The 15,260-nt window shown below is 34.9% G+C and overlaps 1 protein-coding gene and 1 long non-coding RNA gene across 3 annotated transcripts in view; one reads left to right on the forward strand and one right to left on the reverse strand.

The window, feature by feature from the left end:
• LOC136038152 (uncharacterized) overlaps positions 1 to 15,260 on the forward strand; it is a 54,853-nt gene that overhangs the window by 15,868 nt on the left and 23,725 nt on the right. Inside the window, exon 2 of the long non-coding RNA XR_010620135.1 lies at positions 11,067 to 11,191. This is a non-coding gene — a long non-coding RNA (uncharacterized LOC136038152). The remainder of the gene's footprint in view (positions 1 to 11,066; positions 11,192 to 15,260) is intronic.
• Positions 1 to 15,260, reverse strand: part of LOC136038150 (uncharacterized) — a 35,608-nt gene that overhangs the window by 9,397 nt on the left and 10,951 nt on the right. Inside the window, exon 1 of one of the 2 annotated variants that reach the window (XM_065721195.1) lies at positions 7,391 to 7,527. The exons of the other annotated variant lie outside the window; for it this stretch is intronic. The gene's annotated coding sequence lies outside the window, so the exon portion shown is untranslated. Of the gene's footprint in view, positions 1 to 7,390; positions 7,528 to 15,260 lie in introns of those variants that run through there. 2 annotated transcript variants of the gene reach the window in all.

The raw sequence follows: 15,260 nt of genomic DNA on the forward strand, positions 1-15,260 counted from the left end.
CCATCAACAAAGCACCGGGACACAAATGACGACCGGGACACAGGGAGTATAAATGACGACCAGGACATAAGTAAAAAAAAGCTAAAAAAAAACTAAAAAAGGTAAAAACTACGAAAAAACTAAAAAGAAAAAAAAACTAAAAACTAATTAAAAAAAATTAAAAAAACTAAAAAAGAAAAAAAATAAAAAAAGGAAAAACAATGAAAAATAAAGGAGAAAAACAAAACTAAAAAAAATAAAAATAAAAAAAAATAAAAAGAAAAAAGAAAAAAAAACTAAAAAAACTAAAAAAAAGTAAAAACCAAAAAAAAATAAAAAGAAAAAAAGGGGAAAAATACAAAAATTTATTTCATCATATACCATTTCAAAAACGAATGTATAGCCTATACAAACCGGGACACCGGGATACAAATGACGAACGGGACACAGGGAATATAAATGACGACCGGGACACAGGGACACAACTACAACGGGGACGCCGGGGGGCACAGGGGGATATATAAATGACGACGGGGACACAGGGAATGTTCGATTAGCAATCACCATCAACAAAGCTCAAAGGCAATCATTAGAATCATGAGGTATAACTAAAAAAAACTAAAAAAAGGTAAAAAACTAAAACCTAAAAAAAAGACCAATTCAAAAACGAATGTATATACAGACCGGGACACCGGGACACAAATGATGACCGGGACACCGGGGACACAGGGACACAAATACAACGCGGACGCTGGGGGGCACAGGGGGATATATAAATGACGACGGCGACACAAGGAATCGTCGATTAGCAATCACCATCAACAAAGCTCAAGAGCAATTATTAGAATCATGAGGTATAGATCTGAATACGGATTGTTTTCCCATGGACCATTATATGTTGCATGTTCAAGAGTCGGTAAACCTGACAATCTATTTATATGCACAGACAATTGGACAGCAAAGAATGTTGTATATTCGCAAGTTTTACGTAGTTAAAAACATATATATATATATATATATATATATATATATATATATATATATATATATATATATATATATATATATATATATATATATATATATACACAGGTTGGACATAGGGAGACAACTACAATGGCGCGTAACTAATATGGCGCGTAACGACTTACGCGCGTGGGGGGGCTTGGGGGCGCGAAGTGCCCCCACCAACTAGGTGTTGGGGTGGCGCGAAGCGCCACCCCAACAGCTAGTACTATATAATTGATAATCAACGAAGCACTTCTATATCATGGACAATGGGAATTTTCATGTAACTGTTTTTATCTTTTAGAAGAGTTTTAGAAGTCCAACGTTAGGTTAAACAATTTACTGGTAAATTTTGTATGACAATCGATTACAAATACGCAAAATATAATTAATAACACAGAAATCTCTGTTTGTATCTTTTCTTTGGCTGTTTATGCGGTTATACAATATTGACAAAGTCTATGAAAATTGATAAAATATGTACTTTTTCGATTATGGCCAAGGGAAAAGAGGCGGAGAAGAGCATCGTAAAAGAATGAAAAAAAAATAGAAAATGCAATGAAAATGAAATAAAACACTGGCAAGTTTAAAAAAAAACATAAGACAACAGAAAAAGCTTACACAGCAAATAGAAAAGTCGATTTTCGGGATCGGATGCCTTAATTGTACTTACATAACGACAACACGTCCAAACAAAGTATTTGAAGTATTCCATCTTACCCAGTACCCGAACTAAGCTTCTGAACGAGGATCACCCAAGATGATATATCTTGTACCAATGCTTTGGCAAGCATTAACCAGTGCTTGTCAAATTTATGGCCAAATATGTGGCCCATCTTTCAGCAAACACCAATTTTTCAATTTCCTTCCTATTCTTCGAATCCGCCATGTTGGTAAGAGTTCAAAAAAATATATGTGTAATAAGGCATTATTTGGGGCGATTTAAAGTGTTTCCAAGCCAGTAGAGCCGAAAAAGGTTGACAACGCTTGACACTTTGTCGATGTTGAAACAAGGTCGGTGGATATCGTCGTTCAAAATTGTATCTGATTTCAGGAAGCGCGAGACTGAACACATGCAACTGTGGCCAAAAACGTCTAGAACACGTCCCTGAGCTGCTTTGGCGGGCCACCATTCAACAATCTCGTTCACAATCTAATATATCGAAGGCGAAGGACCCTTCGAATCCATGTCGAGTCCCAAAAAAACACCAAAATGTCAACTTTCCCAAGTGAGAAATTATTACGGGTAGGCTGGTAATCGTTTTTAATGTTCAAAAGAGAATTTTGTTTTATTCAGGTTTATTCATAGACTTAGGTACACCACGAAATGGGCCACATCGTGAAGTATTTACTTGGCTAAGTTTGGGCTCGGCGTGAGAAGAATTACGTCGTTTGAGCAGTCAAGGTCCGTCAAGTTAACATTTCTTCTAACTATTATTTCTTTGAATCTCGGTAGCGCATGGTGTAAAATCCAATCCATACAGTAATTAAATCGGCCAGATGAAAGCGTAAAGGCTTGTTTCAAACCCCAAATCTCATCAAACAAAAACGACTCTTCCCCATAGCCTCTAACTCAGGATATACGTCCTTCGTAGCAATGCTTCCAAGGTGTCGATCCAATGTGTCGACGAATCCTTGTAGCATGCCATCTGGAAGGAAAAGTTTCTACAAGGCTGATCATTCACCTGTATCAAAGGCTATAAATAAACTGTATAGTTGATGAATATATTTATAAGGTGGAGATTGTAATTTTCGCCTTGCTGCAAGTTCATGTGGGAGACAAATCCTTATTTGATTTTCTTCTAGCAGACCAGAAAATGTATAGATTTTCCCGTTTTCACGTATCGTTGTAGTCAAATGGCTAGAAAATAACTTGGCCACAATGTCAATGAAAGATATTCTTCTGTAATTAGCATAGTATTCAGCTTTTCCAAAAACGGGAAGGATGACTGAAATTTTTTAGTCTTTTGGGAAAATTTTGGTTTTCTATATTTCTGTAAATAACAGCAGTATCTGATTTGTAACTAGATGGTGTGTAGGGAGCCTTGTAATGCTCAGACGGAGTACTATCCTCACCAGAAAACATGTGTTGGTTGAAATTTTGGACTACGCTGATAGTTTTGTCAAGGTCTTGCGGAGACGTGTTTAAAACTTAATGCCCCTTGGAGACCGAGTGTCTTTGCCACTTTTCCAGTCATATTTACATTGTGGTTTAGAAACTTACTAGATTAGATTTTTGATTGCTCAGCTTCTTGAGCATAATCAGTTATGGCATTGCCTTGTTTACCTTTTACACAATCAGAAACAGATGATTTCTTTCAAGTTCCTTCTTCAAAAATTTAATATACACGTCTAGACTCGTTGTTTCGCACTGCTCTTCTAGAGTATGAGCAGCTTCTTCCTAGTGAAGGATGTGCTTGTGTGACATGCTTTCTCAGCTCAGCTTTCGAGGCTTGCCAAGGAGGCTTAAGTACGCATCTCTTCGATCAATTTCAGAGTCTTTTGGAAAGTCAGCTCTATTTAGAGGGGTGGGAGTAGCTAAGCATATCGGAAGCAACGTAGCAGTGGAGGCCTCAAACATTACGCCTAAAGCATTACGCCTGTTTTGGAGCTAAAGGTGAAAATCACGTTTCACATGATCAGAATCGGGGTTGGTGGTGTTCAGTCTTCTCATTGGTGCTTGTTTCTTTATTGTGCTACGGTGGAGAAGGATCTTTGCTTCAGCTTCTGAAAGTTTCCAAGAAGGCTCACCTTCTCGGCATCGTATTGCATATGCACAGCGAGTGATCACGGTGCACGTTTAATTGAGTCCATGTACCCGAACCATCGTCCATCTGACCACAAGTCCACATAAAGACACAGTTAAGTAAACCCCCTTGTATGCCAAACTTCGTGCAACTGAACCCTCACGTAACTCGACAACTGGACCCTCGTACAATTAAGTTCAATTTAGCTAAACCCTCGCTCAACTGAGCTCCCTTGCATCCATCCCCACTTAATTGAACCGTCATGCAGCTGAGCCCCTGTGCAACTCAGCCCATTTAAATGAGCCCTCGTGCAACACGACACACGTACTACTCAACTTCATTTAGCCAATCCCTTTTTCAAATAAATCTCCGTGGAAGTTAATTGCATTTAGATAAACCCTCGCTAAAGTAAACCCTATTTATGTCACCATCATTTAACCCAATCATAATGAATGAAACTCAGCCCCCATCTGGATTCAGCTCTGTCTGACTGAACTTTACCCAAGACCTAAGAATAAGTTTGAACTAAAACTGAGTAGAAGCTCCAAATTTGATCTTTGGGCAAGCCGGGAACTGTTTTTTGGGCAAGCCAAGTTAAAAAATCTTTCAGGAATAGGTTTATCACTGAAATCATAGACGATAGATTTTTTTTCATTCTATTGTAAGATATGAGCTTTTTAAGTTAGTTCTTGGGTAAGGATTTGTCAATGGGCAAGTGAAAACTTTAATTTTTTGCCCGGTTCCCTAGGCTTTTTTCAGTTTGACTTTTAGGTTAAGTTGCGTAATAGAATATTGTTTGCGTTATTCCACAGAAAATCAACCAGTAAATGGCAACCAATGTTAAACATTTTGAAAAAAAACCTCCTGATTTTTCTGTCTGGATATACATAATCAGAATTTTTTTCTATTTCGGACCTTACAGCAAATCGTAATTTTGATGAAAAAAAAAATGAATCTCTATGTACTCCCAAAATATAAGAAAAACTGCATTTGTTAATAAATGAAAATTTTTTCCAAAAATTTCTATTTTATGCTAGGGGTATTATCACAAAACATACAGTTAAATTATTGTTTTTTTTTAATCAAATTCATCCACTAGGGTCTATTCTATACTGTTATAAAACGAAGCGGATTAGGTCAGTAAAAGTGAACAGTAACTATAAATGGTTCCCTATGGTTTCACGACTTTTCAATGTACGCTCGAGCTCCACGTAGTTTCATCTATTTGGTCTTCAGTAGCATCATTATAGTATTATATACTACTTTGAAACATATGTTGAATAGTCTACCCTTTTAGCAAATAAAGGCAATTCTCGGGTTAACAGGGGCTCACACAAGAAGTGTGTGATGAACTGAGGAGCTCAGGATAAATCCCACCCCATGAAGTCCAGATCCATCATGTACTCCTGAGTCAAGGAAATGATAATTCTCCTATGATTATGCTTAAAGTATATCGTCGGAAAAACACCTTCAATTCTCGTCTCAGAAAGACTAAAAAATCTGCTTTATGTTTATGCGATTCGTAAGCCCTGAATTGGCAAGTTATCTCTTTTTTCATGGATCTTACATTCTAAAAAACACTCAAAGGATACTGTTTTATTTTTTATTTTTCTTCATTGATGTGGGTTGGGGTTATGGGTCTGTTTGAATCCAAAGGGTATTCACCACTAAAGTCGTCGTTGAACAGGTACAACATGCTTATAAAATTTCTGATGGGGACAATAAGTTTCAGGAATCTTGTCGATGAAGAGCGGTATTTTCTCTGTTGCTGGTGACCTAAGGCTTTCATCCTGTTGGTTACGCATGTTTTGATGAAATGACGAAGATATTGATAATAACTTAGTCTCTTTGTCATGCACCATTAACTATAAGATCTATACCCTTAGAGCATAGAGACAGTCTATCGTCAGTAGTAGGCAAACTTTCAATGACTACGTCATGGTTTCAACACGGTGTAACAAATGGAGAAGAAGTAAACCACTCGGGGCTATTATATTCACCAATTAATAAGGGCACTTTTTGATTCTGCTGTCTCTTGTTTACATAATCAAATTCAAACTTTCAAGTTTCATTTGATTTAACCAATTGTTTCGACAAATAGAGAAAGCAAGAAAAACTCCGGTCCCATCAAATGTCTTGGTCGCAGCAGAGCTTTGCTTCATAGCAGGAATCAGAACGGAGAGTAACTGATAAAATAGAAATTAATTCTTAGGTCAAAGTCCAAATTTATTTGTAAAAGTAACGTTAGCGTGATAGCTTCAAAAGATATAAAATACCTGTACCTATATTAAGTTTTAGTTTCGCAAAAATCAGCTCTGCGTGGCCTTGAAAAACATATAAAAAAGGTAAAGGTAAAGGATACGGCATTAGACTTTACAGTCCCTACCGGCGGTGCTGATTTCCGTTTCTTGGCCCTTCAGCCAGGAAGTGCAATAGGGGTTGGGGGCCAACCATCCCGTGCTTTCGCACACCCTTCCTGTTTACCTTCCCCAGATTTCTCCAGGTACCCATTTAAAGCTGGGTCGACTCTGGCTAAGCTTACAGAGTCACGTCACTGACTCCCGTCCCAAACTGAGCAATTGGGTACACTGGGATTTGAACCCGCGTGCTTTCAGACAAAGGATCCCAAATCCAGCGCACCAACCGACTCGGCTAGGACGGCATGAAAAACAAATGCTTAAGAATAATGATAAAAATTTGGAAGTTTTTATCCAAGTGATCTAGTTCGTTGCTCAGTCTCAAAAGCTGCTGAAAAATAAGCTACAACATGCCCGACAAAATTCAGAATCAGTTTCTTCTATATCACCAGAAAAATTGAAATGAATTTATCCACCTAATTGAATTGATTGTGAAGAATCTTGACCAAACACCTGATTTTGTACACCTGGACAGGTTTTAAAGTCATAAGATTTCTGTATGTTGATTTTCTTAATAAAAAAGAATCCATCATAGAATCATTCTTAGATCTTGGTCAGATTGAGTCCAAAGACGTTTCTAGCCTAGAAAGAGTCATCACAGAGAAACTGAAATCTGTTAAAATACTTCAAGGCACCTGTCGGTCGGTTATGACAACGCTTCAGTAACAACTGGGCAGATATCCGATCTTCAAAAGGAAATATATGCCAGAAATCATAGAGGAATGTTTGTCAACTGTGACAGCCCAAGCTTAGACTTAAGAGTGCCGGGAAATATGGGGGCTTACTACAGCAGTTTATTATATCTGTAACGGGAATCTTGAAAAAGATACAAAGACACAGTATTAGTTGAGAATAGTTGGGAACAGATTAGTATTGATGTCAACTTTTCAGACCAATTTCTTGCAGTTTCTTCCCATTCTGAAATACAAATGTAACGCTAAAATTAAGAAAGGGCGTCATTCATAAATCTTTGCTTTTTATCAACACAGTTTGACATAAATTAATGTTGGTGCAAACTCTTAAACTAGTTTCATGCAATTAAATTTTCCGCTGCGACACCGAAATTTCATGAGATATGTGGCGCAGCAAGTTTGGTGTCAAAATCAAGAAAAATGGCATGCCACTCATGAAATTCAGCTTTTTTCATTGACAGATGTGACTATGATGTCGCTTGGGATTTAGAACTAAAGAAGTTATGTTTAAGATCTGCAAAGTACAACCAAAATGCAATTTACTTACTCTCCTTTTAGTTAAATGCGATTCCTCCAATTTATTATTGCTTAATACGCATAATTCGTGGCTCTGTTAAGGAACATTTTGTAACTGAAGTTTCTTGCGTTTCAATTTGTCGTCGCTTATCAACGGGTGAAGTCATTTTTATAAACAAATCAAATATTTTGGTTTTGGCACATAAAATGGGAATATTGCCTCGATTTACTTACCATGATCATGCAATAGCCCAGTTAAAAAGATAAGCCAAATTTTTGCTTGGTTTACTGTTTTTAATTGGTTGCTATATTGGTTGGATTCAAGAATTTGAGCAGAAACATTCAAAGCAAAGAATCAAAGTGAAGGACTCAAAAATCTTCACAGACCCAAAACTCGAGTGGGACAGATAATAGCACTTGGAATATGCAAAAAAACTGCTAATATCCCAAAATGACCGTTCCAATGTCTTTGCTCAAGAGTAAAACTTACAAACATCGATGAGAATGAAATTTTTGCTGATAAGTCAATGCATAATTAAGTTTTCACTCTACATTGCGATATACCCTCACAAAGGGTCTTTGTTGCGGTCTACAATCTCATTTCTAGTAAAAAAAAAAAAAAAAAAAATCGAGAAGTAAACTTAATCAAGACAATGGTGGTCAGAATCATCTAGTGTTGTTTTCAAAACATTTTTTCCAAGTAGTTAGACATGTTTGATCTCAGGCCATAATACGCCAGAACGAAAACAAATGTCCCAGCTACTTCTGCCGACCGCAGTAACAAGTTCCAAGTAATTTTGATCCAAATAACCAGGAATTATATCAAGGAAATCTGTCACTTCATTTTACATCTCATCTCAAAGCATTTCGAAACAGTCCAGGTTTGCATGGCATCCCACCTCATTTCGGTTTCATAGGGGATTTCTACAAATTTTGTCAAAGATTCAAGAGTTGCGAGCTTAAAAACAGGATTGGCTGAAAGCTGGGGAAGAATTAATTTTTAAACGTAATGCGCACTAAATTCAAACGTAATCATTTCCCTCGTTTTAAGTTCTTTACCATGCCTCTATTTTTCTAAGAATATTCCATGATATTTTAGAAAATTTAGAGACTTTTCAAAGACTCAAAACTTGGAGGATAGAACCAAGAAAGATACTTGAATGCTAAGTTTAGAAAGATATAAATAACGTCGAAGACCACACTGCATTTCCATCACAAACACCAAAAACAAGAAGAAGAATAAGGAAATTTTTAAGATAGTGGGAAACAAATTAGAATGAATATTTCGGCCCTATGTTCAAGGGCCGTCCTCAGCAATACAAATAAGAAAAAAAATTACGAGAGGATAAAATCAATAAAACTAAAATTAACGGTTTTTCAAAACAGTCCCAGCATCCTTACCTCAGCGAATTTCTACCAGAAGTCCTGGTTGATCTATATGATTCTTAAATATGTATTTTAGTTTTGTTTCTTTTGGGGGAGACTTGATTCGATTTAAATTCAGCTTTGATTTCTAGTTGGTTTTTGAGTGTAATCCCACAGTATACACATGGTTTATAGTTGTTGTCCCCGCTGCATTATTATTATTTATATATTTTCTTATTTTTATTTTGTATTCTTTTTTTCTTTCTTTCTTCCTTATTATATTGACCTTAAATGACGTAGGGTATTCACACCATGTCAAACGTTAAGTTTTGGGTTAATCATATTTATTTTTTGTAAATTGTCGTTGAAGTTTTATAAATATATCATTAAGGCCAGTTTCCAGACAATTCCAGAATCTTTTGGAAAACCGTTACAATGAAGAGAGGTGCTTAAATGTTTAGATAAGCCAGCAGGTATTGGGCGTGTGACAGTTGAAGAACTCATACGATAAAATCTGTCCGCTCATCAAGTTCTGGTAGAGTAATTTCTCTCCGTGCTTTTGATCTACAGAAGTCTTTAGCTCTAGTTTTTAATTGTCTAGGTCTACCGCTAAATCTTATAGATTCAGCATTGTTACGGCATTTTATCTCTTGTTTTTATAGTATTTAAACTTCCAAAATATCTTTCTGCTTCGTGAATCATAGAACAGTATGCCATGAAAGGTCTTATTGTGATAATCAATAACTAATAATATAATTTTAGTTTGGCTGGGCTTTTGATTTCTCATAATTTTAACTTTATATTTTTTTAATTTATATATTATTGAGATACGAATGACTTTTTTCTAAAGTTGGGTGGAAAATTTATCCGACTTTAATGTTTCCCAAATTGAGATATCCTGAGTAATTTATTAGAAATTTTTTTTAAATACATTTTTCCTAATTGTTAAAATTTATGATGACATTGAAGAAATGTAATGTTATTTTGTGTTACATTGTATATGGCCAGTTTTGTTGATTTTGTTTTACTTTACCTTCTCAAATTGTAAAGCTCAAGAAAATTTATTGTTTTGAATTTTTGTTCATTCATGGCATTCTTTTCAACGTTCTCGGAATTTCTGATATAAAAAATCCACCAATCTTGGCTACAAGACTGGTGGTTTAAAATTCAGTGCGATACCCTTCAGTGGCTGGTACTCGGATTCAGAAATAGGTTCAAACATAGATTCAATCTCACACCTACAAGTAAATCAAATTTCTGGGTTAGAAATTCAATTTATTGCTTCCTGAAGGATTCAAGTGACCAAATTTATATTTTTAAAAACCCTGATAGTCGATATTTTTTATCCCCCACCCTCCCTTTACGACAACCTTCAACCACCAGATTATAATCCACTCTACCCGCTGAGTTCTGCGTTGTTGTTACTTTGTCTTTTTTTTTGAACGTAATATCTTATATTAAGTATTGTTTTTTTTTGTTTTCTAGGTCGCTTTGGTCAAATCACCTTAGCCTCTAAATATTTCAAGGGAAAATAATATTTAAATCTGAAACTGTAAAAATTACAGGATCATCACATACAGTTCAAACTCGTGTATTCATTGATTGACTCATTTATTGGGCAAAGTAAACTTTGCAGTTTTCCAAGGGCTAAGATTGGCTCTTTTTTAATGAAACCCCTTCCGTTTGAATGCCTGTTGAATGCAAGTAACAGAAAGTAAGGAGCGACATTAAATTTTAATACGAACAGAAATTATTCTGTATCTGAAAATGACTGTCACCTATTCAAGGCCCCGCTCTTTACGCTAAAGTTTGACTCTTTCTCACAGCTCCACTTTTTAAAACAAAAAAAAACAAGCGTGAAAAGTTTGGCATTGAAGAGGGGACAGTCCCTTTCATATACGGGATATTAAAAAAAAAATGCATAAAATACACACATTTTATTTTTACATCTGAGAACTGGATGAAATTTACATATTTGGAATTTATCTTTCCACATTTGAGAAACGAATTAAATATATGTATTTAAACCCTATTTTTGCATTAGATAAAGGATAAAATGTACGTATTTAAGAAATGGAACCAAGAAATGCACTTTTATATGTCGTTCTGATAATTAATTAACAAAAAAAGCAACATTTTCCCGTAGGAAGTCTCTTGTTTTCCAATAGTTCCTACAATAACGACATCAGTTTAGCGGTTGACCTCTTCAAAAGGGAAACATACTCATAAAAAGAAAGCAATATCATTCGATGTCTTATTTTATGCTTTTTTCAAACATCATGGTCTCTTTTCTATAAACATTGTAGCACATACAGTGTATTGATACCGCTTTTGCATTCTAGGTTATGCGCATGAAATGATGTTGTCAATTTGGAGTTCCAAGATTTGATTCCCGTAGTCGCGTCTACATTTGTAAGTGGTGACCCTCTGGATAATGGAGAAAAATTTTATACATCTCTCAAAAAAGGTTCGTTATTCAAGGATACACTTTATGCATTACATCCCGAACTTTTTCTTCTTTGTAGTTTTGCATTTGGAGAACTTAATATATTAATTCAGATTTTTACCTATGTCTGGGATTTTAGTTTGGATTTATTTCTCTAAAGATAGTAAAGTTAGATTTAGAATTCCGATCGCCTCAGAAATTATAATATTGTCTTTAGATGTCAAGCTTTAGGTCACTTCCTAACAGTAAGCTCTACAAAAAATATGGTTCAGTTCCACATTCTAGGGCTATAATGAGAAAAAGGTTGAGATGGCTAGGACACCTGCTGCAGATGAAAAATGACAAATTGTTCTTGTCCGAGAACAACGTCTAGGGCCAAACGAAAAACAGTGATAGCAGTGAGTACGAGGGTCCTGCTACCCTGGAAGTTGAAGTGCCGATAAGAAGCCAGATTTATAATATATCCCACGATCAAAAACGGTTAGCCATCATCTTTAAAAATTCCCTATTTACAGATGAATTTTACCTGCCATTAGAAGAGTGTTGCAATGAGTTATGCTTGACTCTGTAAAAAATTGGCTTCATTATAATGCGGCATAGAAATCTTCCACTTGCAACAGCCAGGGATTGAACCACGGCACCCGCGATTTGCAGACACTGCTTAATCCACTCAGCTACCACAAGGGTATCTATAAACTTTTTAATGTAGCTACTTTTTATTAATCACAGCGTGGGAGTGCAAAACTTAATATTGCAGAACCTATTTCGGGTAAAAAGCAACTGAATTATAGTTTGAAAGATAAAAACAAAATTAAATTTAAAATTCATATCATAATGACTTTTTTCGTCTGTTTTCTCTTTCCTGAATAAGTGATATTTCTGTAAAAGAAAGTTATGATGACAGATTTTTTTTTTCTTTTTTTTTTAATAGGACGAGTTACAATTAAGTAGCATTTAGACATAAGTCTAGCTACACTTGGAGGTAAATTTGTAGTTTATAACATAATTTAGCTACGATGTTAGTAGATATACTCCTTGATTCGCTTTTTTATTCGCTCTTTAATAATTATTAAGTCGATTCTGAGAAAAAATATATTTTGAGCTTTTAAAGGGCTCAAAACAGCCCAAAGTACGTAAAAAAAACAAAAAAAAAAAACAGCCCTAATGTCAACCTGAAGAAAGACATTGTTTTGAACGAACAAATGCAAATTAAAGGAAACAGAGATGATGTGGGCATTCAAGTCAATCTTAAAACGAACTAAAATTACTACAAATAACAGTGTGGCTTCTGGCTGCTCTAGCTTTGTAAAGGTTATATTTTTCTTTACTATCGAAGGGGAGTTCTGAGGTCATGATTTTTCTATTATGAAAGATTAAATTTATTTTATAATGTATATAATACACTATAAAATAATATATATTATTATATAATGTAAGAGGAAAAAAATATATATTTTTTTTTTAGCGGAAAAAAATAACCCAAAAGAAATACGGAAAATGCAAATAGTAATATCAAATCTTTTTTTTAATTATTTACACTCAATTGAACTGGAAAATATATATATTACTACTAGTTGTTGGTGTGACGCTTAGCGCCAACCCCCAAGCCCCACCGCGCGCGTAAGTCTTTACGGGCCGTATTAATTACTTGCAATTGTAGTTGTGTCCCTGTGTCCCACCTGTAAATGTATATATATATATATATATATATATATATATATATATATATATATATATATATATATATATATATATATATATATATATATATATATATATATATATATATATATATATATAAATATACGTAAATGTTTTTAACTACGTAAAACTTGTGAATATACAACGTTCTTCGCTGTCCCATCGTCTGTGCCTATTGTCTGGACATATAAATAGATTATCAGGTTTACCGACTTTTGAACATGCAACATAAAATTGTCCATTGGAAAAACAATCCGTATTCAGATCATACCTGATTATTCTAATGACACACACACGCTACAGGTTGGTGATAAAAAAATTTGTACAAAATAGGGCAATAAGAATACTTGGAAATTTCTTACATCGACCTTCAAAACTTGAAAATATTTCGGAAACTAAAACATTATTCCTCTTCTTAAATTTGTTAGATTTAAATGATATACGAATATTAAATACTTCCATATTGCATTTTCAAATCCAAAATTCTAAAAATTATTTCTATGACAAATCTCTGTTAATCTTACTTCCTCGTTCGGATTGTCGGAGGTCTAGGATGTATCAAATTCCTTTTGCAAGTTCTGAAAGGTCAAAGTTTTCGATTAGATACCAAATACCCTTCATTGCAAACAATCATAAGCTGAATGATAAAATTCTGTTTGATCCATCCCAAAAGTCTCAGCAAAAATCTCAGGTAAATTTAAAAAAGCAAATATTAAAGATTGTTTGCTAAAAATTTTGATTATTCACCATTGATGATGGAAATTTAAATTTTAAATTTAAATTATTTGATCTTCTTATTTGTGTGTTTGTTTTTGTGTCCCTGTGTCTGGGACGGCCTCCCACGCCCCTCCTGCCCGATATTTATATATTTACTTATGTTTTATGAGTTTTTTTTCTATTTTGTGTCTCTTCTACCGTATTATACTTTGAAATCATTATTACGATGAGATGTTGATGTTTTTTCTTATGTTTTTGCACTGTCCCAGCCTTACGAGCTCTGCTCTCTGTTGGGGCATAATATTGTTTATGTATTTTTTGAGTTGAATAAAAAAAGTTGAGTTGAGTTGAAAGTTGAGTTGAAACAGTTCCATGCTGATGTAGGCTTCAAACAATAATTTCAGCTTGAACTGTTCTCGATGAATGAAGTCATATGGTTTGTCATCTTTGGGTTGTTTTTTCATAAGATTATTTGGTAGAAAGCATTTCATTTTTTTACAGGTCAGACAAATAAAGTTATAATATATTTTGATAGTTTTATAGGGTACGTAGTTGTTCTTACTGTAGTAAATTTTTTTAACAATCATTGCACATACGATTCATTTTCTTTACAGTACTTGTATGATGTTTGCGATTTTTGTGTAAAATTAAAAAAAATTAACTCGAACTTGTAGCCAGCTTTATAAGTACGGACTTGAATAATAGAGGTAGGCTATAACTATTCGAACACCTCTCTTGCCGTTTCATTACCCTAGTTTTTAAAAGACAAACAAACTGACAGCCATTTTTTAAAAACAATGGCATATGTAGGAATAAATGGATTGTGTGTTTTTGGCAAGCCTACGTACCCAGGGGATAATCATGAACCTTCATACTATAATTGGTAAATTTTTTGTTGTTCATTTTTTTGACTTATAAAAGTGACTTATAAATATAGTGAACATACCACTCGATGTCTTTTTTATGTTCTTTACAAATATAACAATCACTTCTGTCGCAAGTTCAAATTTAAGCACAATTTGAGCTCTTGAAACCAAAATATTTCTAGTTTTGGGGTATAAACAAAGCTTAAAACTTTGGTCTCAGCATTGAACTTCTTGCAGAAGGACTATGTGGAATCAACTAGTGCTTTAGAAATCGATGTGAACAATCGGAAGTTTTAACTTCCTCTTGAAAGCGTTTACTTGGGTCCGAACGGACAGGATTCCCTCTGTACGTCAAGGTCAGATACCGCCGTCCCCCCTGATTCAATCGAAGTAGTTCTAAAAGCCGCACAGGCGTTCCATATCAAAGCAGTAGGCCAGATACAGAAAAGGTTCCATTTCGAAGACGACATTTACAAATATGCTGAAATTGTTGACCCGGTGTCAGCCCAATCACTTCAGCCTGCTTCTCTGCTACCTTTTGTTAGGAAGTATGGACAGATCCCATGGGACGGAACCAAAACCGAGTAGGAGTGGAGGAGGCAGAGCCTCATCGATATTGAAAACGTCAAAACAATGGATGTCGTGACCTGCTGGTGTTTGGTATTGGTGAAAAAAAAATGCTGCCGGAACAGAATTTGTATCCTAACCTGAAACCGGCAGTATTATTTATTTCCACTGTTCCATTTTCAAATGTCAATGTCGAGAGGTTTTCAGTGTTGTAAAAGTAGTAAAAACTGACCGTTAAA

Source organism: Artemia franciscana, chromosome 17 (assembly GCF_032884065.1).
Source record: "Artemia franciscana chromosome 17, ASM3288406v1, whole genome shotgun sequence".
Lineage (NCBI taxonomy): Eukaryota > Metazoa > Arthropoda > Branchiopoda > Anostraca > Artemiidae > Artemia > Artemia franciscana.